Source organism: Lynx rufus, unplaced genomic scaffold, assembly GCF_022079265.1.
Source record: "Lynx rufus isolate CCGP_SWC_20201006 ecotype Redwood Valley unplaced genomic scaffold, mLynRuf1.p SCAF_2, whole genome shotgun sequence".
Classification (NCBI taxonomy): Eukaryota; Metazoa; Chordata; class Mammalia; order Carnivora; family Felidae; genus Lynx; species Lynx rufus.
The window spans coordinates 27,577,411-27,603,676 of record NW_025814834.1 but is presented as its reverse complement, the minus strand read 5'-3'; positions in this window follow the sequence as shown (position 1 = coordinate 27,603,676).

The following is a 26,266-nucleotide window of genomic DNA, read 5'->3' as shown; positions in this document are numbered from 1 at the left end:
ATTCACCAAAGTTTTTCTAGGAAAAAAAGCTTTTTTTTTTTTCTTCTTTCTTAAGGAGTGAGACAGTCAGGCATGAAACTTGCCTTATCAGTTCTTTGGCTGTGAGAGAGATGAGGTGATTGTGAATACAGTTACAGAATGGGATACTTCAGCTCTGGGATTATTTCTGGAATCCTGGGAGATGCCAGGAAAACCAACCAAAAGAAGTGTGCACGCTGCTGACCACGTGGCAGACTGGCACATGGGGGAGAATTGCCTCCATGTCCCTCTAACTCTGGGGTTTTTGTGTATGCAGTTATGTTATCTATTTTTATTTCAGAATACAGTAAAGAAAGTGTTACCATATTCTGTTATTAAAGAAGACATTGGGTCTACCGGAGTTGAGAATTACGAAGATATAACATGAAGTCATATAGAAATCATACAGCAATAGGTAAGTTGTGAGTTCAGTAGCCGTTCAATAAAAATCAGGCATGCTATGCTGGTGAAAGTTTGGATAAAAAACAGAGGGTCCAGCATTAGAAAGTTTGTGTTATACTCCATGTCATATTAACATGGTAAAATATCATGGCACTACTAAAGTTTATACATGGAAGTGCTAGAAATGTGTTTATAATATGATGTTATAAGAACATAATGAAATAAATACAGTACGTACCTATGATTGGATCAATGAAAAATTAAGTGTCCAGGTAGGAGGTGATAGGTAAAACCATGATGGTGAAGCGATGGTGACAATATGAATAGCTATAGCATTTTATTATTTTGCAATATTGTGTTTTCTTTTAAATGAGGAAACAATGAGAAATGTTAAGTTGTTGTCTCTAGAAGGGAGAGATGAATGAAAGTCAGTCAAAAAATACAACTGAAATTTCATAGAAATGATAATCAGAGGAGAATTTGCCCTCAAGATCAATAAAACTCAAATAAGCAAACTAATCAGAAGAGTCAGAAAGAAAAGGAAAGTTATTTCACGAAGGGAAATAGGCTGCTTTGTATGGGGTCACCAGGCTGGAAAAGAGAACTGTTCTCACTTTCCATTGGAAAATCCAATCAGAATTCAGTGAAGCTAGAAAGGGCATGGATTATCCTCCGAGTGGGCGGCGGAACTGATAATCATCGCATCCCGTTTTATCTGGTTTGTGTCATGATTTTGAAATGGATGACGAACACCAAAGGAGTCATGAGTAGGATTTTCAAGGCAAAAACACTTTGGTTCCTAGGTAAGCCTACATGAAACACTGTACTACAGTCAAAAGACAACTGTCCTTGTCAAATGACCAGTGTCAAGCCATCCCCAGTATCTGCAGGGCACGCATTTGGACTTTGTGAGCTGTCACCTTTTCACTCTCCTTTGTGTGACAGCATAAGTGATTTGATGTCACACAAAGCCTTTGTCGCTTTATTCCTATCATGATTCATTAATTGATTTAATCAATATTCGCTGAGGTTTTTCTTCTTGCCAGATATTCTTTAAAACACGGGTTAGACCCGTGAACAATAACAAAGTAAAATCTCTCTCTCATGGAACTTACATTCTATTTGGGGGTGGGGGTAAATCAAAAGTAACAAACTATAAACAACTAGCATAACAATAAGGAAACTATACAATATTTTTCTGATGCTAAAAATAAAGAAGCCTCAATATCCTATAAGTTTTTTTCATAACTTAAGTCTAGTTTGAAGCAAGAGAGACTATCTCACACTGAGCTAATGAATAAAGTACCAAATGTAGAGAAAAGGATCAATAATTTCAATCTCAGATCAGAGCAGGATTCTCATGGGTAAGATATATTTCTAATATTATTAAATATTTTATATCAAAAACAATTCAATAAATTACTATTTTGTGAATATTTGTGTTCATAAATACTTACATGCAATCAAATATTAAAATAAATATATAGATAGTCTTATACAGTTGCAAAATACTATTATAAATTTACTCTTGTAAATCAGTTTCTCTTTTTTTCAACTGTTATATCAGTTTCAAATCCTCCAGAGCTGCTGGGTCTGTGGTCCTAATTGATTAGTTTTCCTCGCTCACTCTCTAATTCTCTCTTACATATTTAGTTGGTTTCCATTCCTGATGAATATTTCTTTGGGCTCTACAATTCCATGTTTTTAATAGGGTGGGAGTAGGGAGAAAAGATGTTAATTATCTATGTCAAGGAACGTCAAAACAAATTTTTAACAATTTGTTTTGCATCTGGTGAGGAGATCTTGTAAAACCACCACCTGACAAAACCTAATTTGTAGCAAAGACTGTGCTTCTAGAAGTGATCTCATTCCCGGTAAAGGAACTGGATATTTGAACCACCACTCAGAAAGGAGGTGTTGCTAAGAGACCAAGTTCTACACTGCACACAAGAAAATCTAGCTTTGCCCTCAGCTAACCATGACCGGTCCTTGTTCTGCACCTCCATTCATTAGTAATGAAGGTCTTATCAACCTCACGATTAAATAATCAAACTTAAGAAGCAATTGGAGAATAAAGAATAAGACAAAGTGGTCAGCTTTAGTGACTAGTGAAAAACGTGTTGGATTAACCATCGTAAAAAAATTCTGGAGCGCCTGGGTTGCTCAGTTGGTTAAGCATCCAACTTCGGCTCAGGTCATGATCTCCAGATTTGTGAGTTGGAGCCCCCCATCAGACTCTGCACTAATAGTGCTTGGGATTCTCTTTTGCTCCCCCTCTCTCAGCCCCCCCTCCCCACTTATGCAAGTGCACACTCTTGGGCCACAGGCGTGCTCGCTCTCTCTCTCTCTCTCAAAATAAATAAACTTAAAAAAAATCCCAAGGCTTTATGTCTTATCAATGCAATTAAAATATATAGGCATATTCTTTTGCATTTGGATCGAATTTCTGTTTTAGTATTTTAAATCACTTCATAGGGTTTATTTACTTGCTTAACGCTTTTTCCTCTCCTGTTCACAGGCTATTCATCCATAGTTCAGTGTTCTTCCCTTGTAAACAAGGGATTAAATTCTTGTTTGAGATTGCCACTAAAAAAGCCCATCTCTAGATATGAATGTCTCCTATTTTTGAATAAAAATAAAGGCTCTATAGTCCATTACATTTCTCTTATTTGTAGTAACTATCAGAAAGCTTGGAGGCAAACTTCCTACCAAATACTTTAAATCTCATCCTCCTGCATACATTTTGATTCATTTCTTTGGGCTGTGTTTGGCTTTAGCCTTAAAAATTTTTTTTCACACTATATTTTATTTTCTAAGCCATCTCTAGCCCTTTCAGAATGAGACAGGACATAAATCCTCAGGACATAATACTGGGTAGAGCTGGAAAAACTTCGTACAGGAAAAGTGTTTTTGTTGTTGTTGTTGTTGTTGTTGTTTTGTTTTGTTTTTTTGTTCCTCCTATGCCATAAAAAATGTGCATCTTCCTGAGGGGAAAATTGAAAGTTAACTTTAATGCAACACCTAGGCATCTCTAATGTGTCCTGCTTCTCTCTCCCCTTCTGCAAGAGAGCCGGCAACTGTGTTAATTCAAGGATGGCATTCAGCTGCAGGCATCAAAAGCAAAAACCAAAATACCTGTAGAGTTCAGAGGTCCTACGAATACTTTGATTCTGTTTTGCCTTCTATCGCCTTTTGTACTTTGATGTTCTTTGAAACTCAAAGTGATAAACTGTATGTTAAACAAAATTAAGTTGTGGTCAATTTATTAATCAGTTCTTCATGGTAAGATTTTTACCCATTCAATAGACGACGGGAAGAGGTGTAGAAAGAGAAAAAATAAGAAGGCGTGTTGTAAAATTCCAAGATAGAAGAATCACACTCTATTACCGCAATTTAACGAAATTGTAATCCAATGAATTCTCTAATTTGAGATCCTTTTGAGGATTTCAACAGTGGAATCATTCCAGAAAAATATTTGTGTGCAAGTATTTAGGCCCAGACTCTTCTTGAAATCTTTACATATATGTTCACTTTATTCAACTTTATAGTCATAGCATGTGCTCAGTGTATACTTAAAAAGAGGCTGTCCTAAATCTGTTTCTAATTAGAAAAGAAATTCCCAATTTTCTTAGTTAATGCATTAGACTAAGGAAATGGTTTGAAGGCTGTTTCCTGTGGCTCCCTGGGGCTTCTCCAAAGTGCCTCCGTGTCATCCCAAAAAGCAACTGAAAGAGGAGTTGCCAACACCCTCTACCCTCTAGAATAACTTTTACCTGTCGAATAGAACAGAGAAAACATATGATTTTCTTTGAAAGTGGCTAGAAATAATATTTTGTTAAAAGAAAAATTCGGAAACCATTAGGTTAATGTATTGTGCAGACACTCCTTCCTTTTAAATGTGAATGTATTACCAAGGAACCACAATATGGAGAGAAATTATCATTTATAAAGCATATCAGGGTAAACATGTTTACATGGTTGGTATGCTATTTCCAAATGGAAAGACTGTTATTTAGAAAATTAAGCCGATGAGGGCTTCTGGAGCACAGAAACTGTTAAATGTCTGGCTCATGTCACAATTCTCAAAAAAGCAAGACTGATTGGGCGTCCCCATGGGAGAACCTGGCAGCCAGATCTCAGCTCAGGATGCAGAGCCCCATGGCCAGGGATTCTGCGGGGCTGGGGGAAAGAACGTGCTGCACATGGGCTTTCACAGAGAGCCGGTCAGATATTGACGATGACTTCAGTTTAGGCTCTAGTTTCAGTGTTTTCAAATGACTCTTTTAGTGATATCTGAGGACGTGCTTAGACCTTTTATTTTTTTGTCACCCCAAATTATTTAGTCATCTGCAATACTTTTCACTTCTGAACATGACATCAAGCTTACAATATGCAAAGCTTTTTGCCTAATAGATTCCTTTCTAAGTAGAGGCTTCCAGGATTCAACATAAACAGTACATATTTTTTTCATGAAGTTGGAAAATCTTCATGAAATCCTTTTATTTTCCTGTTGACCTCTAAAGACAGCATAAGAATTTAGCAGGCGTAAAATCTACTTTTGCCCCCCTCTCCCCAAGTCCCTTTTGATAATCAAGTTTTTGATGGAGTTGGGGGGTATTTTAAGAAGAAAATGTTGTAAAATGATGTACACAGAGACTTGCAAAAAGTTCAAAACTGTCCTGAGGAACTTGGCAGAGAAAAGGAACAACTGTGCCCTCAAACTACTTTCAGCGAAAGCTTTTTAGCGTTTCTCAACGAATGTGGCAAACTTAACCCTTTAAGGAATAAGCAGCAGGTACTGTTTATTATTCTAATGTATCTGATTAACAGTGAAGCTGTTTACACCCAAGAATCAAACAACATGTTTTCTAGTGAGTATATTTCTTACTGAAGTGTTCTTCAAGCACGCTGAGGATCAGACATATGTCCTACACAAGATCACATACAATTCAGTAATCGAGATGCTCTGCAGTAGAGGCAACTGTAGCTCCCTGACACCAATCACAGGAAAGCAGTGAAGTTCCCAATAAATAGAGTGTGATTATCAGCATGTTATGCAAGCTGCAGCAGAGGGCATGTCTTTTATTATCCCCATGGAAACCTCTCCCATAAAGGCCATAGAAATCATTTGCAAATATAAATATGAATGGAACCGTACTTACTTTTGATGCTTGTAGCATCCATATTAATAGCAGTAAATCATATAAAGACAATTCGCTTTCTGTTTCCATTTGCAAAAAAATATGAAATGCATACTATCCAATAAGCAACAGGTACATAAAATGCCATTTGCGTCAGCATGCTGAGAAAGCTAACACACATGTAACTCAGTTGCAAAGCACTGCAAAAGAGATGTCAAATGCAAGCACTGTATCACAAATATATTTTTCAAAGCATGGGTTACATCTGTAAGGAAAGTATGATGGAGAGGAATTCTGACAGGAAAGGGGCGAGAAGAAAATAACCCAAAATTAAATTAACAGAAAGTTCTTAGTTCTGTTTGCAGTTACTAAATTATTTTTAAAGACATGAAACTGTAATAAATCTAAACTGTTACATTTCATGTAATTCCAAAGAAAAAGAAGAAAACACAAACAAAACCCAGGGAGAAAAATTGGCAGTCTTGGGTTATTAAGTTTTCTAGCCATTAACAAATTCCAGTGACTTAGTTACAGTTCAACTAAGAATTAAAAACAAAACCAGGAAAAAAATGCTTATATCCAGCAGCAGTTTTCCAAGACCTATGAGATATCAAAATCTAAGCAAACTAGAAATTTCAGTGGGAGTCTACTTATATTCCTACTTTCCTTCTTTGTTCTACTGATGCTGGCTGGTATCCTTTGGAACAGCTTCCTTATGTGAGAGAAATGGGTAAGCAATTTTAAACATCCTATGCAATAGACAAAAGTATATATTGGATGAAGAGGTTTCTTTTTCATATTTTAATACTAGACAGGCGCATACAAAGCAATCCTCTCCAACACTTTTATTTGTTTTCAGGAAAAGAAATAGAAGTGCAGACTGCAGGCTGAAGCTTACTTAGTGAAAATAACAAGAAACAAAAAAAGCAGGAAATTTGTCATCAAGATGGAAAAAATAAACACTTATTATTCCAAGGACATTGTGACAGAGAGCATTTTATACTAGATTTTGACACGTTAGTTGCAAGTTCTGGCAATAATTAGCAGCATGATCTTAGGTGACTCAAATAAACTTTCTAGTTTCTTTCTCTACAAAGGGAGGGAGTTAAACCAAATGATTTCAAAATCTTTTCAAATCTTAACACTACTATTTTACTTTACAACAAGGTAAAGGAAAATTCAAAAATAAACATTCCAAATGGCTTTATGAATCTTTTTTTTTTTTTTGTAGAAAATATGGTTTCAAAAATCAACTTCATTTGGTGGCTTGTATTTTTTAGATCACATCCAGTTTTAACAGATAAAAATCTACTGGGCACTCTGAGATAGATTTATTTAACAAAGTACTATTATTCTTTAAAGAAAATTACTTCAAAAGCCTGTTATTGTCTTAGTGTCATGACAATTAAATTGTCTACCCTTAACGATCAATACGGTTAATCAGCAGTCATGATCAAAATTTTGCTCTTAAGAAATCTTTCCCTCTCATGTTACTGCAGAGCAAATATTTAATTTCTGAAATGTTTTGCAAGTAGCATCTTGCTCTTATCTTAACTTTTTTCCTCTACCAGGAAAGGCTATATCTCATCTATCTAACCTGAAGTAAAATAATCATTGTTAGTAAGTCTTAACGTAATATAAAAGTAAAAAAATAAGTTAAGATGTTATATTTTGTAATATTAAGATTCATAAAGAAAGTGACTTCACTAGAAAGAATATAAAGACAACGGGAATGTAAAATATTGTAAGATAGATTTTTCATTCAACAGCATCTGAGCCCCTGGGCGATACGGTCTTTTCAGCCCCAAATGCTGCACTTGGCTATTTACTGTCAGAATTGAACAAGAGAGTACCTACCAAGAGGTGACAGAGAGGGTCACCTGGACACCAAATACATTCCTTGAGTCTGCATCATGTAACCGCATCCTGCTTCCTCCTGGGAAGGCCAGGACTGTACTTCTTGCCTGCTTGTCCATGGACACATGCACTCAGGCAACAACCTTAGCTGAGAGTTTAACAAAACCCATGTTCCAAACCTTGATATAAGGGTTCATCCTTTAGGAACCAGGACATCTAACCCTGGAGCCCAGCACTGTGGGGACAATAGACACACACAGGTCCTTGGGAAGGATAAGTGGGGTCATTTCGACTTCCATCCCTGAAGATCCAGACACCACGGGGTACAGACAAATCATCCATACTGTGCCCTACCCAACTTCCTCGCCCACAGAATCCTTGTGCTTAAAGATAGCTGTTTTACATGACTAAGTGTTGGGGTGGTTTATCATGATAGCAGCAGTAGTATTGGTTTTAGTATTAAGAGTGGAGTGCTAAGCTGATAAAAACCTAAAATATGCAGCACTGGCTCTGGGACTGGGAAGAAGTTGAAAAAGCTTTCGGGAGATTGTTAGTCCAAGTTGGACAAAAGAGGACACTTGTTACGTACAGGCAAAATTTCAGCAAAACTCTTTTCTGCAATAACGGCTAATAGAAAATATACCTGAGGAATATGGGGACCTGGCTAGATTAGCAAGCAGTGTTGAAAATGCATTTGGTTATCAGCTGCTAACTTAGAAAATGAGAGAGAAGAGAGATGAGCTAAAAGAGTAAGTTAAAGGAGCCAGCACTTACAGGGTATGAAAATAAAGCTGCTTCTCATTCTCACAATTAGATGAGTCTTGAGGACGTCATAGGAAAATACAAGTGTATCTTCATGCAAGGGAGAGGTGAATTGTAAGCCTATGGGAAGACTACAATATATTGCATTTTCAAAAGATGGCCACACCAGTCTACACCCTACCCAAGATGCTATTTTTGCAATGAGATTGTGACGCTCCTCCTCCTATAAAAAGGCTGGGTCCATGCGGCACCATCTGAAATCTACTGGACTTTTGTGACCTCCTTGGTCAACAGCAGAGGGGAAAGATAACGCTATGTGATCTCTGGGGTCAATCATAAAATGTCATGCATCCAAGTTTGCTTTTGGAGAAGGCTTGCTCTCAGTAACCGTTTGCATATTGTGAGGAAGTCCAAAGTAGCCATTTAGAGAGACCACAGAAGAAGGTCACTGGTAAATGTTCTATTTGAAAGCCCACCTGAGATCCAAGATACAGTTGGCACTAACACCCTCACATGTGAGTGAAAACACCACCATTTCCTTCCAGTCACCATCTGTCAGGTGAACTCGGCTTTTGAGTCTCCCCAGCTAAGGCTCCAGAGACAATTTGTTCTCGCGGTGTGCTATTCTTAGCTCTAACACAAAGAATGCAAGTATTGTTTTATGCTACTAAACCTGGAGTGGTTTGTTTGTAATAGATAACTGACAAACTCTGAAGCAATTTTGAAAAACGAATCAACCACACTTTAATGTTTACATTTTTGTTCATTAGATGTTTACTTTGAAAAGATTTCAGTTCTGCTTTCTTATAAATATAGAGGTTTTCTTACAAATCTGAGATAGGACCAACACAGTGGTCATGTATTTTAAAATACATGAACATAGTTTTCCTTAGCGAAATAGGGAATTTTTCATTTTTCTTCATGAGCTCAGATTTCTCTTATATACCCCTTAAGGGGTGCCTCAGCGATTCAGTCGGTTGAGCGTCCGACTTCGGCTCAGTCATGATCTCACGGTTTGTGGGTTCGAGCCCTGCATTGTGCTCTGTGCTGACAGCTCGGAGTCTGGAGCCTGCTTCGGATTCTGTGTTTCCCTCTCTTTTTGCCCCTCCCCTGCTCATGCTCTCTCTCTCTCTCTCTCTCTCTCTCTCTCTCTCTCAAAAATGAATAAACATTAAGAGAAAATTTTTAAAAATATTATACTAGTGTAACCTAAGTGTCTTCAACAATTTATTTTTGACAGCCTTTTGGAGCATTAAAATTTGGGGGTAGATATTTTGTGAAGGAGGCTTAAACTCTACCAACTCCGCCTCCTCAAGTTGCTAGAAGTATTACCTGATGACTTGTGAAGCTGTAATTATGTGCGGGAGCAGTGTCTCACCATGCGAACCTTGCTCCAATTCAAACACTGCTATACAATCGTAGGCAAACAGCATGTACACTTCATAAAAGTAATTAATTTTTTTTACGATGCTGTAATTTTTCAGGGCAAAGAATGGGGTAAAGAGAAACTTCCCAGAATCAAATTCCAGTTCAATACAGTATAGGACAGGGGAAGCTGACATCACAAATGGAATTTTATACCTCATATTCAGTAGCGATTTCCACGGTTCCGTTTATCAAGAGGAAGACGTTCCCTTCCTCCATTGTTGGTTTTCAACCCTAGGTTGACAGAAGAGTGTGAGACTGGGGTTATTCCAGGACAGGGACATGCAGTGACACTCAGTGGGTAGAGAACAGGTAATCTGAAAGTCTCACAATCCTGAGGACAGAACCCATAATGAACAATTGTGATATACACATTCAATACAAGTAAGACACTGAGAAAAATGCCTGCCATGTAGAAAATGATCAGTAACAATTAGATATTACTATTATTATTATTTGTATTACCATCATCTTCATCATCATCCTCCCCATTTCACATGTATGGGAAACAAGACACAATGAACTGTTCATACATAATATGTATGCATCTCTTTCCCATTCCATTGTTAGACTTTCTGACATGTGAGTTCATTGTCGTTCTCACATAAATCTCTCTGGTGCCTAGTAGATTTCCTGGAACTGACTGTTTATATCAGTACTCATCCTTTGCCTGATCTAATTCCTTATCAGCTCCCTTTCAGTTCCGTTGTGCTCTAGATTTCTCATGCTGATGTTGCTTTTACCCATTTTGTGTATGCTATAAATTCTGGATAGAGTGGTCTTTGCAAGAGCCTAGATAAGGTCACAGGACACTCAGCTATGACTCAGCTATGGTCTGGCTTACCTAGTCTCCAATCTGTACCTGCGTGAGATTTGGAAATCATGGAGGAACTGGAACGCAGAAAAGATACTGTATCAGAACCTCACTCTTCGGTTTCCAGAAGAGTCAAGAGCAGTGAATTGATGAACTGCCTGCTTATTACACCCATGTCTATCACATATTGCATTTTTCAAGAACCTGCATGGATTTGAAGGGGAACCGCCTTATATAACAATTTATATTTGTTGGACAAGAGACAAAGTCATCAAGTGTGTTAAAAAAGAGATCTGGGGGCACCTGGGTGGCTCAGTCGGTTGAGTGTCCGACTTTTGATTTTGACTCAGGTCATGATCGCAGGGTCGTGGGATGGAGCCCCGTATTAGGCTCTGTGCTGAGCATGAAGCCTGTTTGAGATTCTCTCTCTCTTCCTCTCTCTCTCTCTCCCTCTGCCCCTCTCCCCCACACTCTCTCTCTTTCTCTAAAATTAAAAGCATATATATAAAAAGAGATCTAAATTAAATTTTGAAATAAATTTAAATTGGTATTTTTAATAGAAGAGATTCATCTGTCAGAAACTTGATTTCTTTTTCTCAAATATAATCATCTCCTTGTAATATCACTTAACTTAAACTAGACAGTTGGGTTTGCAGTCATTTTCAAATCTAGCTTTTTATTTTTTATTTTAAAAAAAAATTTAATATTTATTTTTGAGACAGAGCATGAACGGGGGAGAGGCAGAGAGAGAGAGAGAGAGAGAGAGAGAGAGAGAGAATCTGAAGCAGGCTCCAGGCTCTGAGCTGTCAGCACAGAGCCTGATGCAGGGCTCGAACTCACGGAACTTGAGATCATGACCTGAGCTGAAGTCGGACACTTAACCGCCTGAGCCACCCAGGTGCCCTTAGCTGATCTTTTAAAAATCTAGTGTACATTTGAATTTAATGTCACACATCCTTACCAACAGCCATTGATCTCTTTGCCCCATACCTCCAGATAATACCTTTTGTTTTCTTTACAAATGTCATGCACAGTTCAATCCCCAAGCCCTCAAATGATTTGTCTTTAGAAAATGCACTGCTGTTTGTAACATTACATATTTATGTGTGCACACAAGGATGTATGCCTCACTCTTGGGGTCAATGTCCTAGAAGCATTGTAATAAGAGCTCACAGCAGGTGGCAAACAACGATCTTGAGAAATGTGCTTCTTGGTACTGAAAGTTTTGCATTTGCTGACCTAATCCCAGAGCCTGGTGGAACCAGGGAGAATAACACCAAGATTCCAATTCAAAATGTCTTTTCTAACTTGAGTCACTTCACTCCTTCCTTTCCCCAGTCACACCCCTCCACACTCCTGCCCTCTTTCCCACACATTTTTGAAATTTATATCTCCAAATAGAAGACAAAGAGAAAGAAATTAGCGAGCAGAGCAGCCCTGAAACAACCCTTAAAAAGAAGAAAGAAAAAAGGATTAGGTAAATCATGGATGTTCCTTTTCATCATTTTAAAAAGGGGGAAAAAAATACAGGAGTAAAGACTAAAACTCAGAAAAAGGCAAAATTCATCCCTTCTCATTTCCTCATGCTCCACACTCCACTCCCATCAACCTTTATTTTTCCTGTATTTCAAAACTCTGAATATTTATCTTATCTTTCAAGTTTTTTGTGGAGCACTTACAGGGAATATTATTTGCCAGTGAACAAGTGCCCCTCACTCCATAACAAGCAGTTCACGGCTTAAGTTTGCTTCACCTCGAAATCCCACTCCTATCATCTTTGCATGGTTGCACAACCTAATCTAAGGTAGCATTAATCCTGGAGCTTCGAGGTGATCTACAAAGTCGCACCCCCCTTTCCTCCGGAGCCCAGAGCCAGCGACCGGCTCCAGGAGGACACGCGGAGAAGCCGGGACTGACACTTTAGGACAGCTCAGCTCACCTAGGCCGGTAGCACGGAGACCCTTCTCCCGTCTTTGCCCCGCGGAGGCTCCCTCTGCCGGTGAGAAACCGGGCGAGGGAGTGCAGAACGCCCTAGACAGCACGAGAGTGGTGACAGATCTTTCACCTGGGCGCAAATCGGGAGATTGCCGCGGTGCTCGCTGAGACTACTGCTGGACCTGGAGCAAGAGTGCTCTAAGGGAAAGAAAAAAAAAAAGTGTGAGGCCGGTAATGGATGAGGAGCAAGAAGGGGAGAAGAGAAAGAAGCGGAAGGGAGGAGGATGCTGCCGTTGTTGCCAGCGTAGCAGCCCGCGCCGCCAGAGCGACCGGCCTAGCTGCCCGGGCCCCGCCTTCCTGCTCACCCGGCCCGGCCCCGGCCCGGCCCCGGCCCGGCCCCGCCTCCCCACTCGGTGGCCCCGCCTAGGCCCTGCCTCCCCGCGCCCCCGCCCCCGCGCCGGCCCCGCCTCCCCATCCGACCTCCCCGCCCCGGCCCCTCCTCACCTTGCGGCGGCCGCCCGGGGGCGGGAGGGTGGTGCCCCCGCCTCAGTGTCCGGGAAGGGGGAACGCGGCAGCCCCGCCTCCTGCCGCAGCCAGCCCGCCGCCCAGCGGGGACCGCGAGAGTGGCAGCCACCTAGAGCCTGCCAAGCCCCGGAATTCCAGAGAATTCCCGCTCCGCCGCCAAAGGGAGACCAGCGCCCTCGGAACAGAGGCACCGAGAGACCTTCTTCTCTGACTCCTTAGGGAAATGGGGGTTCCCCATAAATGCCCGCCTCTCCTTTCTCTGTCACTGTGAGGCGAGGGTTCCCGTCCTCCCCCCCACCCATGGAGAAGGCCCATTGGACTTGCCTCCACAAACCTGACAACAGTTGAATCCAGAAAACATCTCTCGCCAGTATAAAAGGTGCAATAGAAAAGTTTGTAGAACTGAAGAAATGAATTCTGTTCCCCGTTTTCCTAATCAGATTCGTTGGTTAATCCTACAAAATGTTATTAACACCTACTAGGTGCCGCGCGTTGTTCCAGGCACTGGGGACACATGAGTGAACAAAGTAGACAAAATCGCCTGTCCTTTTTGGAGCTTCTCTTCTTGTGAACTAAGCTGTGATTCAGGGACAAGCCACTCAGCTTCTCTCTTTCTCTTTTAGCTGCAAAATAACGCCTGTCCCACACACCTCACGCAGTAAATGTAAGAAGATAATGACCTAATGAATAAGAGCGCAGAAGTCTCTGAAGACTATAAAGAAGTCTACAAACCTAACACATCAGGCTGCAGAGCTCAATCTTACCCATTTTTAGAGTTCAAAGTCCAACTGAGAAAATGAGCAAAAAATAACGATAGCGTCTGGCACGTTGGCTCTGATCAGTTGGAAAGCCTAACCAGCAAAAACTGAAATTCTTAGTTTACTTTAAATTTTGAGTACTTGGATTTCTCTCCTGTCCACACATAGAGGACAATCGCAGAACCCCCCTCCCCCCATAATTAATTGTCTTGGCTTTAGCTCTCCTTAATTGAGACATGCACTCTCCCTGTTTTGAAAAATGGCTCAAATAAACAGGGAGGTGGGTGGTGAAAATTTTCCATAAACAGTATCAAGAATTCACAGAGGGTCACAATGCTGGATTATGTCAAGGAATTTAGGGAAGAAATTCAGTTTTAGAATTTGGCTATATTACATATAAGTCCCATCATCTACTTTTTCGCATAGGTGGTGGTGTTTATGAAATTTCATGAAGCAGTTAAGACTGCCAAAGTCCCCCTCAGGCTAATTCACAATCAACTTTCAAACAGACTGTGACTATCCTGGAATCATCGCCCATAAAGTACCAGTTTAACAGAGGTTAACACTACAGTGGCCATCGGAACAACAGCATCTGGAGATGCCTTCCATGTTGTAGGAGTCTGATAATATTTATGGTCAAGTGTGACTCACAGGCTGAGGCTTCCACTGAAGTTTAATTAGCCTCAAAATTATAATAAGGTTCTGCACTACCTTCTGCCTACTCTATTTCTCTCCCAAATGTATACTTGTAGCCCTGTAAGAAAACAAAGAATTTGGAAAGTAGGGAATTGAGATGCGATGCCCCCAAGACTCTTGCAAAATCTACTGCAATAATTCAATAATAATGGCAAACTATCCTGTGTTGTTTATATATTTACTAATTTAATACTTATAATAACCTCATAAGGTAGATGGATCAGGGACATGGGTTTTTGGCCCAGACTGAATCCAGAGAATATGCTCATAACCACTCGGCCACATTGCCTCCCAGCAAAAACTAAATGACGATAAACCTGTGAGGGTTGATGTTATGTCAACTTGACCGGGCCATGGGTTACCCAGATATTTGGTTAAACATTATTCTGAATGTGTCTGTAAGGATGTTTCCGAATGAGATTAACATTTGAATTGTTAGACTAGAGACTGTCCTCCCCAATTTGGGGTGGGCTTCATCCTGTACTTTAAAGGTCTGAATAGAATAAGAGGCTGAGTAAGGGAGAATTTGCTTTCTCTGCATCTTCAAGCTGGGACACTGGTTTTCTGCTGCGTTCAGACTCAAACTTGGACTGGAACTATCCTCTTAGCTCTCCTGGTTCTCCAGCTTGTGAATTGCAGACCTGGAACTTCTCAGCCTCCATACCCGTGTCTGTCAATTCCTTATTATAAATCTCTCTGTGTGTCTCTCTCTTTCTCTTTGAGAAACAGAACCAGTGGGATGTTTCTCTGGAGAACCCTGACAAATACAAAACCCGTAGGCTTACTATCAGTCCAGAGCATGCCTGCCCGCACTATTAGAGACAAGAAGCCCCTGAATCTTCCTCTAAGGTCATGTGTGTGATGAAAACGATAGGATTTCTGCTTTATTTTTTCTTCTAGATCCAGATTCAGATCAAAGCAGAAAACAGACAATCCCAAGAGAGGCATGTGCTTCACCGTGTGTACTAGGTTAAAGGTACATCAAAAACGTTTCTGAATGCAAGACAGTACACAGAGTTAAAAGGTAAAGTACAGATTCTTTCTGACAGACTAGACTCTTCTCAGTAGAAAGTTGGATATTCGACTTTGTTTTATTAATTTTTTTATTTTTTTCTCTTCAAAGTTTCATTTAAATTCTAGTTAGTTAACTTAGAGTGCATTTTCAGGTTTCATCTCTTACAGTGCTCATCACAAGTGCCCTCCTTAATACCCATCACCCTATTAGCCCATTCCCCACCCACATCCCTCCGTCAACACTGTTCTTTATCCTTAAGAGTCCCTTGTGGTTTGCTTCCCTTTCTCTCCTTAACCCACTTCCCATATGTTCACCTGTTTTGTTTCTGAAATTTCATGTATGAGTGAAATCATATATTTGTCCTTCTCTGCCTGACTTATTTCGCTTAGCATGATGCATTCTAGCTCCATCCACTTAGTTGTAAATGGCAAGATTTCATTCTTTTTGATAGCTGAGTAACATTCCGTTGTAAATCTTTATATACCACATCTTCTTTATCCATTCATCAGTTAATGGACACTTGGGCTCTTTCCATAATTTAACTATTGTTGATAATGCTGGTTTAAACACTGGGGTGCATGTACCCCTTTGAATGTATTTTTGTATCCTTTGGATAAATACCTAGCGTTGCAATTGGTGGGTCGTCGGGTAGTTCTATTTTTAACTTTTTGAGGAACCTCCATACTGTTCTCCAGAGTGGCTGCACCACTTGCATTTCCATCAACAGTGTAAGAGGATTCCCCTTTTCCGAATCCTCGCCAACACCTGTCTTCTGTATTGTTAATTTTAGCCATTCCGACAGGTATGAAGCAGTATCTCATCATGGTTTTAATATAATCTCTAGTTCTTTCTCTTAAGGGATTCAGCGGAGATAAACATCAGTACTTATTTGTAAAGGCAACAGACTATGTCAGAGTTATCACCACCTCTGAAACAGAAATGATCCATCAACTTATGGGTGTTTTATGCGGATATGCACATACAAGTGAAAATGCTTGCATTATGTTTATCTCCGTATGTATGAAATAGAAGAACCTGTGTGTTCTCTGCTGAGTGGCTGCATGCTACCAGTGATATTTTCTGTCTGATCTGCTTCTTTTACTCCCTTATAGCAGGAACTCGTAGGAGTTCTGTTAATAATTGCTGTTTTTAGTGTCTACAGTTGAGAATGTTAGTGAAATCCACTTTGTGAGGTTTCCTCTGATCAGCTCCACAGACAGAAGCTTCAATATCTACGTTCTCTGTAATAAATTCATTATAATTCCTGTCACATTAATGGAAACTGTCTATGTATATTTTAATTATATTGTAAACTCTTTGAAAACATGGAGCACAATCCTTTCCTATACACTTATGAGAATTAAGAGATTGAATTTTTAAGAAATATCTAGAGATCGAAAGAGTTTAAGCCAAGATTTATAAAAGAGGGTCTAATAAAATCCCTCATTACTACTGTGAAAGAAAGAAATCTGACTCAATCCAAAATCTTTCTTTTATTATACTAATTTGAAAGCATTAAACAGAATTGCTCTGGGTGAAGCGGGGTGGTTGCATCCGGGCTTTGTCTTCTTTGCACCACCCCTGCCAAGAGGCTCCATACAATACAGTCTGAGAACTGCTGTCTTACAGGAAGCTGGAAATGATGGTTGCAAAAGTGCAGGTGCGAGTGTCATCTAGGGAGGAAGAAGGAATATTTATTCATCTGAGATAAGAATAAAAAAGAGGTGAGAACAGAGAGTACATTCACAGAAGTACTTGAATACATTGCTTCTAAGGGGTATTTGCATATGGGGGGATTTGAGGTACAACTGTAGACAGGGGAGATATTTTAGCCCAGGGGACCTACTACCTATGATCATATTGTGAAAGTGACTGCCTGGTTTACCATGTAAAATTAGCTCCGAGGTACCCATTGGAAGTCAGTCACATTTTATAGTTTTTATAAGCATTCATTTGGTGTCAGAAAAATAGGAGTTTGAATTTCTTAATATTGTGTAACTGAACAATTTTCTCAAAGTTATCATCTATAAAGTCCATTTATGTAATAAAGTTTACCTCATGGGGTAGAGTAAACCATTATATAATTCTTGAGAAGCACTGAGTGTTCAATAAATGCTGGTATTGGCTACATGAAAAAGTTACTGCTGTGCCAATAAAGAGATTAACTTAGGTTTTCTTCAATTAAAGAATTAGAAGAAGCAGCTCTTTCCAGAGAAGTGAAGGTAGGAGAATCATGCCATGGCAGGTGGAAATTAAACATATGTATGTGTGTCTATATATAATATATACGTGTATAAAATATAATTATACACAATACACAGATATCACACACACGCACACACACACACACACACACATACGCACACAGATACGTGCCATATATAGAGATCTTGTTATATCTGTTAATAATTCACAATTTTTGTTAGGGTTTCACAAACAAAATTGAAGGAAAATACTCCAAAAAAAGCAGTCAAGAGTTTTAAGAAACATTTTGGCAGCAGGTAAGAAATATGGTTAGTTCTGACTGTAATACATTTCCCATATCCGAACATGTGTGCCATAAAAAAAATCTTAAAAATTCTTATTGTGATGACTTCATTTTGATGAGATGAAGAGAAAGGGTAAGAAGGTAGTGGCCTGTGAGTATGGGGAAATCCCCACAGAATATTGGTATTATTACCTACCCTTGGAAAAATGGAAGTAAAACCAATATTGAATATTTCAAGTTTAAACATCAAGTGTATTTTATTCAAATGTGAATAAGAACATCTGGTTGGCAAATGTTTTGATCCTTCAAGTAAGATAATATAGTAGTGATAATAATTTTCCACTTACAGGGACTTGAGTGAACCAATGAGGGGCAAGTTTCTACTTCTGATGGAATTACCTTGGGAAAATGGAACTATTTATAAAAAGGCCTGTTTCTAATGGACAAATGTATGTGTGTAGGAGTGGCACCCCCTAACTGTGGGAATAGTGGGTTTCTGTGAAGCAAAGTGTGCCTATGTGACAATGCTTCAACAACTAACTGGACCTCTTCTGCAATTCCCTTGTGATATCCACATCATAATCTAAGAACACCATTGACATCCCATGTGTCCCAGCCATATTCAGCTTGAGAAAGGAATATCTGGGCCAGACAAATATCCTTACCTCAGGGAAAATAGCTAAGACAAAGGGTGTTTTCATTTCCACCTTGTCTATAGCACCCCTTAAAAATCCTTTTCTCCCTTTCAATTTTGTGTCGAGATGCTCAAGTCTACTGAACCAAGTTGCAATTAGAGAGGCTTTGACAGAGTACTAAAGCCATCATGTAACACGCTGATTCTGTTTATGAAAGTCAAACGCTCTAAACCAGGAACTTAAGAGTACCAGAGGCCCAATTATTGGTGCTAAGTAAATGGATTCTTGGCTTCTATTAAGAATAGTGATGCTTTAGTCTATAAAGTGGTGTTTCTATTACTCTTATCCCTGAGCTCCTATGTGAAATCAACTCAAGAGGACAAATTAAATGGGAATTAGAAAAAAAGAGATTGTCATCTTGCTACCTTTTAGGACTTAGGCATTCTTATACATTTATACATTGCTATACATTCTTTTAAAAATAATTTGAATTTCTGAAGTGTTGTGACTGAGACCAACTGTTTTTCACTAACTTAAGAAATGAATTTTAAAATCTAAAAGTAAAAAAGAGATTGTAATCCAGTGAAGTCTCTCTCAATTATATTAAAAAGATTGAATTAGAGACAATATTTTTTACATTATATCAATTATATTAAAAAGATTGAATTATAAAAAGATTTTACATTAATATCGAGTATTTGGGCATGGTATCACACTAAGTTAAATTCTTCCTGAGAATGGTTTAAGGGTATAAACTTAGAACAAGTAGTACATAAGCCATAATGATCCAATGCACAGTATAATGAATATAAATAATATTGTACTATAATTATGTAATGTGATAGATGTTGCTAAAAATGGCAATCGTATTACAATATCTAAATGTAACATGCTATACACCTAAAATTTATACAATGTTATATGTCAAATACATTCAGCAGAAAAATTCTTCCTGAATGTTAATGCAGAAGTACTATAGGTTTTGGATAGAGATAAATTTAAAGTAAGCATCAAAGATGAAAAGAATATTATTTGAACTATTCCATTAAAAATCCTCACCTTATTATTTTGAATCTCATCTTTGCTTTTGAAAGGATATTTTTTGCTTATTCTTGCCCTTGAATATATGTATTCTCTTTCAAGTTAAGTAATCTATTTGTTACTACAGTCTATTAGCTAGACTGTCTTAAAAGAATCAAGATGTTCTCACAGCCATCCTTTCGAGCTAATGGAAGAGGGAAATGCTTCTAATGCCTCCCCTCAAAGGGACACATATATTTGTGCAATTAGGAAAGTTTCTATTAGTAACTAAACATTTTTGAAGCAATTTTGAAAGATGACTTCCAAATGTCATACATTTTATTTGATTAACTTTATTAAAATTTTAATTAGTAGAAAACCTTTGGTATATGGATTTGTTAGCAACCCATTAGGTCAACCGTATTTAAACAAACCATGTCCATTTTCTTTCCACCAAAATCGGTTTCTCTCATCTAATTGCCTGCCAATTTAGGTAATGACATTTTTCATAAATGATGTCAAATCACTTCCTGAAAGATAAATCATTATCCTGTTTGTGCAAATGCTCTAGATTTGTTGATGGTTTTAAAAACGAGTTTTTTCCCTAATTAGGTGGTTATTTTTGAAAGTCTCTTACGAACTTACTTCCTTTTATTTTTGCATTCACCTGGCCACTTAGGAAGGTAGGTAGTTTATATAAATGTATCTTCCATTTTTATCCTTCTTATCAAAATAAATCTAATCTTACAACCCCCAAATCTATAATGGCACAAATGACGTGTACAATTTATGACTATAAAGAAATAGAGTTGTGATTCAAGAGAGTGACGTAGGAAGACTCTGAACTCCCCTCCTCCAGGAACACACCAAATTATACCTATTAATAGAACAATTCCTCCTGAAGAGCTGAGGACTGATTGGACAGCTACTGAACCACCAAAGATAGAATGGGAAGAGAACAGTAATAGAGAGGAGACATGGTAATAAAGGGAAACCTCACCCCCAATGTTGCAAATGGCATGGGAGGGATAGTACTGAAGGATTGGGAACAGATCTTTCTGTCCTAGGGCACAGAAAAGGTGTCATGCCTTAAAAGAGCAACTAGCATATAAAAGAGACAATGCTAGAAATTCTGCCAAGTGGTGCATCAGCTGTAGGAAAGCTCTCCAGGTCAGAGGGACTGGAGAGCAACAAGGTTTATGATCCCAACTCACCTTGGAAGCCTGTACTGGAGCAGAGTCCAGACACTGTGGGCTGATTGTCTCTGTGGGCTTGTGATTTCAGCAAACCCAGGGTCCATAAGCCCATACAAGCCCTAGATGCACTGGGACACAGAAAAAGAAGCAGAAATTCAAAAGGGCCAAGGAACTGTGGGAACACTTTTTCCCTCTCCACTTTAAAAGCCCAGATTGGAGGTGGGTCTGGATGCCATAATTCGTGGATCCCCACGCCATAACTGGCAGGTCAGATCATCACAGACAGCTTGTGACCTCAGTGAGTCCAGGATAGGCAAGCCCACACCAGCCCTACTATTACTAGGATGCAGTGGTTTAAGAGAGCCTAGGAACTGTGGGAATGTTCTCTTCCACGCCTGCTTGAAAGCCCAGACCAGAGCTGAGTCTGGAACCCGAAAGGGTGGGGCTGGACTCCATAATTGAAGGGTCCCCATGCTGTAAGGGGTTGATCCAGATGCCAAACTGGTGGGTCCAGTTGTCACAGGGACCTTGTGACCTCAGCAAGTTCAAGGCCCTGAAGCCCACATAAGCTGCCCTGTTGTGCTGAGACACAGAAAACAAGCCTCAGTTTTGTGTTGGTTTTCTAAAAAAATTTTACTTTCTAATATAGTTTTATTTTTTACTTAAAAAATTAATCTTGTCTTGCTTTGTTATTGATTGATTGATTGGGGTTTTGTTCTTTTCTTTCTTATTCTCTTTTTCTTTCCTATATTTTTCTTTTTTAGTTTTTTCTTTTCCTTTTACATTTTACTACTTTCTTTTTTCCTTATTATTATTTTTATTCTTTCTGTAAAAAGCCATGGTTTAAAAGAGAAACTAGCATATACAACCACAGCTCTAGCCAGCCAACAACAGTCACCAAGCACACAAAATCTGCATGGGGGACATCATACACAAGACCACTCCTTCAAGTGTAGGATAAGTTGCCATTTTGCCTAGTTCATAGAACCAAATACAGAAAGTTAAACAAAAGGAGGAGACAGAGAATATGCTCCAAAAGAAAGAGAAAAAAATTTCAGAAAAAGAAGTGAAACAGAGATAAGTAATAGGCCTGGTAAAGAATTTAAAATATGATTGCAAAGATACTGAGCTTCAGAAAAAAGTGGAAGACTCAGTGAGACCTTCAAAAAAGATAGAAAATATTAAGAAGAACCAATTAGAACACAATACCATACAAGAAGAATACAATAACTGAAATTTAAAAAAACGCACTAGAAGAAATCAACAGATTAGAGGATGCAGAAAGTATCAATGATCTGAAAGAGTAATGGAATGTACACAAGCTGAATAGCAAAAAGAGAAAAGTTTTTAAAATATGAGGATAGATTAAGAGATCCTTTGGATAACATCAAGCAAACAAATATTTGCATTATAAAAGTCCCAGAGAATAAAAGAGAAAGGTGTAGAAAAATTACCTGAAGAAATAATGACTGAAAACTTTGCTAATCTAAGGAAGGAAATAAACATCCATGTCCAAGAAGCAGACAGAGTTCCAAACAAGATGAACCCAAGGAGATCCACACCACAGCACATAATAATTAACATGTCAAAGATTAAAGATAAAAAGAGAATCTTAAAAGCAGAAAGAAGGAAACTAAAATTTACCTACAAGGGAAAATCAGTAAAGCTATAAGCTGATTTTTTAGCAGAAGTTTTGCAAGCTGAAGGGAGTGGCATGATACATTCAAAATGCTAAAAGGAAAAAAAAGCTACAACCAAGAGTACTCTACTCAGCAAAGTTATTCAGATTTGAAGGAGAGATAGTTTCCCAGACAAACAAAATATAAAGAAGTTTATCACCACTAAGCCAGTCTTAAAAGAAATGTTAAAGGGACTTTTTTTAAGTGAAAAAAAAAATGATCATAATTAGACATAAGAAAAGTATGAATGAAAAGATGTAAAATATGATAATGTATACATAAAATGTTGAGAAAGGAGTAAAAAGGGAAGAGGAGGAGAAAAAAAGAAAGATTTATTCTTTTTCTGTTTTTCTTTTTTAAATTTAGAATGTGTATTAACCTAAATGACCATCAAATTAATATCAACTACTATTTACTGAGGATATTATATATAAACATAATGGTTACCACAAATCCAAAACCTATGACAGATAAACAAAAATTAATCAGAAAGAAAGCCAAACAAAAACACTTTAGATATTCCTTGATCACAAAGAAAATAAGCAGGAGAGAAAGAAAGGAACAAAGCAGAATAACAAAAATGACCAGAAAACAAATTTTAAAATGGCAATAAGTATGTCCCTATCAATAATTACTTTAAATGTAAATGGTCTAAATGCTCCAGTCAAATGATATAGAGTGGCAGAATGGATAAAAGAACAAAACCTAGTTATATGCTGCCTACAAAAGACTCATCTTAGACCTAAAGAGGCATACAGACTGAAAAGGAAGGGATGGAAACACATTCACTATGCAAAAAGAAGGGGAAAAAAAGCTGCAGTAGCAATACTTAATGAGATGAAATAAACTTTAAAACAAAAACTGTAATAAGAGACAAAGAATGACATTTCATAATGATAAAGGGATGAAACCAACAAGAGGATATAACAATTGTAAATATCCACCCAAAACTGGAGCACTTTAATACATAAAACAGATACTAATGCATAATAAGAGAGAAATTGATGGTAGTACAATAATAATAGGGAATGTTAACACTCCACTTACATCAATGGATAGATCATCCAGACAGAAAATCAATAAAGAAACAATGCTTTTGAATGAGACATTGGACCAGATGGACATAGCAGATATATACAAAACATTCCATCCAAAACCAACAGAATACCCATTCTTTTCAAGGACACTTGGTACATTCTCCAGAATAGATCACATATTATGTCATAAAACAAACCTCAATACATTTAAGAAGCTTGAAATCGTATCATGAATTTTTTCCAACCACAACAGTATAAAACTAGAAATAAATCACAAGAAAAAAACTGGAAAAAACATAAACGTGGAAGGCTAGACAACATGACACTGAATAATGAAACAATCAAAGAAATTAAAAAACACATGGAGAGAAATGAAAATGAAAACACAACAACCCCACATCTCTGAAACATAGCCAAAGCAGTTCTAAGAGAAAATTATGTAGAAATATGGGACTATGTCAAGAAATAAGAAAAAATTCAAATTAACAAACTATCCTTACACCTAAATAAGAACAAACAAAACCCAAGGTGAGTAGAAGAAAGGAAATAATAGGATTCAGAGCAGAAATAAATGATGTAGAGACTAAAACAAAAAATAGAAAATATCAATGAAACCAATTTAGTTCTTTGAAAAGATAAACAAAATGGGCAAATTCTTAGCCAGACATCAAGAAAAAAAGAGAAAAGACCCAAATAAACAAAACCATGAATGGGAGGGGAGAAGTTACAGCTGATACCAGAGAAATACAAAAGATTATAAGTGAATGCTCTGAAAAATTACATGCAAACAAACTGGACAACCTAAAAGAAATGGATACATTCCTGGATACATATAATATTCCAAAACTGAACCAGAAGGGAATAGAAAATATTAACAGACTGATTACAGGTAAGTGAATTGAATTGTAATCAAAAACTACCAAAAAATAAAAGTCCAGGACCAGATGGATTCACAGGTGAATTCTATCAGACATTTAAAGAAGAGTTAATATGTATTCTCAAAAAATAGAAGAGGAAGGAAAGCATCCAAATGCATTGTACAAGGTCAGCATTACCCTGATAACAAAACCAAAGACACCACAAAACAGAAAACTTCAGGCCAATATCTCTGATGAACATAGATGCAAAAATTCTCAACAATATATTAGCAAACCTCATACAACAATACATTAAAAAGATCAATCACCAGGTTTGCTCCAGGATGCAAAGATGGTTCAATATTCACAAATCAATTACTACAGTAACCTGAGTAACTCAGGTAACCTGAGAGGGAACATACCTCAACATAATAAAGGCCATTTATGAAATAACACAGCTAAAATCATCCTCAAGGATGAACAACTGAAAGCTTTCCTTCTAACGTCAGGAACAAGACAAGGATGTTCAGTCTCACCACTTTAATTCAACCTACTACTGGAAATCCTAGCCACAGCAATCAGGCAAGAAAAAGAAATAAGAGGAACCAATATTGGTAATAAAGAAGTTTAACTCTTACTATTTGTAGATAACATAATACTATACATAAAAAATCCTAAAGACTCCACCAAAAAAAACTATTAGAAGTAAAAAACAAATGCAACAAAGTGGCAGAATACAGAAGTAATAATCATAAATCAGTAGGTAGCATTTCTGTACACTAACAACAAAATTGCAGAAAGAGAAATTAAAAAAAAAACATTTAAAACTGCATCAAAAATTTTAAAAATACCTACGAATAAACTTAACCAAAGAGGTGAAAGATTTGAACTCCGAAGACTATAAAACATAGATGAAAGAAAATGAAGATGACACAACAAATTGAAAGATATTCCATGCTCATGGATTAGAAGAAGTAGTGTTGCCAAAATGTCCATATTACTCAAAGGAATCTACTTATTCAATGCAATCCCTGACAAAATATCAACAGCATTTTCCACAAAACTAAAACACATAAAACGAAAATTTGAATGGAACCACAGAAGACCCTGAATAGCCAAAGCAATTCTGAGAAAGAAAACTAACGCTGGAGGTATCATAATCCAGATTTCAAGATATACTACAATGCTATAGTAAAAAAAAAAAAAACACTATGGTACTGGCACAAAAAGAGACACATAGATCAATAGAACAGAATAGATATCCTAGAAATAAAACAACATTTATATGGTCAATTGATCTATGACAAAGAAGGCAAGAATATACAATAGGGAAAAGATAATCTTTTCAAAAAATGGTGTTGGGAAAACTGGACGGCTACATGTAAAAGAAAGACACTGGACTACTTTCTAACACTGTACATAAAAATAAACTCAAAATGCATTAAAGACCTAAACATGAGACCTGAGATCATAAAAATCCCAGAAGGGAGCACAGGCTGTAATTTCTCTGGCATCAGCCATAGCGACATTTTTCTAGGTATGTCTCCAGAGGCAAGGGAAACAAAAGCAAAAATGAACTATTGGGACTACATCAAAAGAAAACAAAAACAAAAACTTTTGATCAGTGAAGTAAACCATCAACAAAACAAAAAGACAACCTACTGAATAGGAGAAGAAATGTACAAATGATTTATCCAATAAGGGGTTAAAATCCAAAATACATAAAGAACTTATACAACTCAACATGAAAAATACAAATGCTCCAATTTAAAAATGGGCAGAAGACCTCAATAGACAGTTTTTCCAAAAAAAAAGACATAGATGGCCAACAGATACATGAAAAGATGCTCAACTCCACTAATCATCAGGGAAATGGAAATCAAAACCACAATGACAAATCACCTCACACCTGTTAGAATGTCTAAAGTCAAGAAGCCTAGAAACAAAGGGCGCCTGGGTGGCTCAGTTGGTTAAGCATCCAACTTCGGCTCAGGTCATGATCTCAT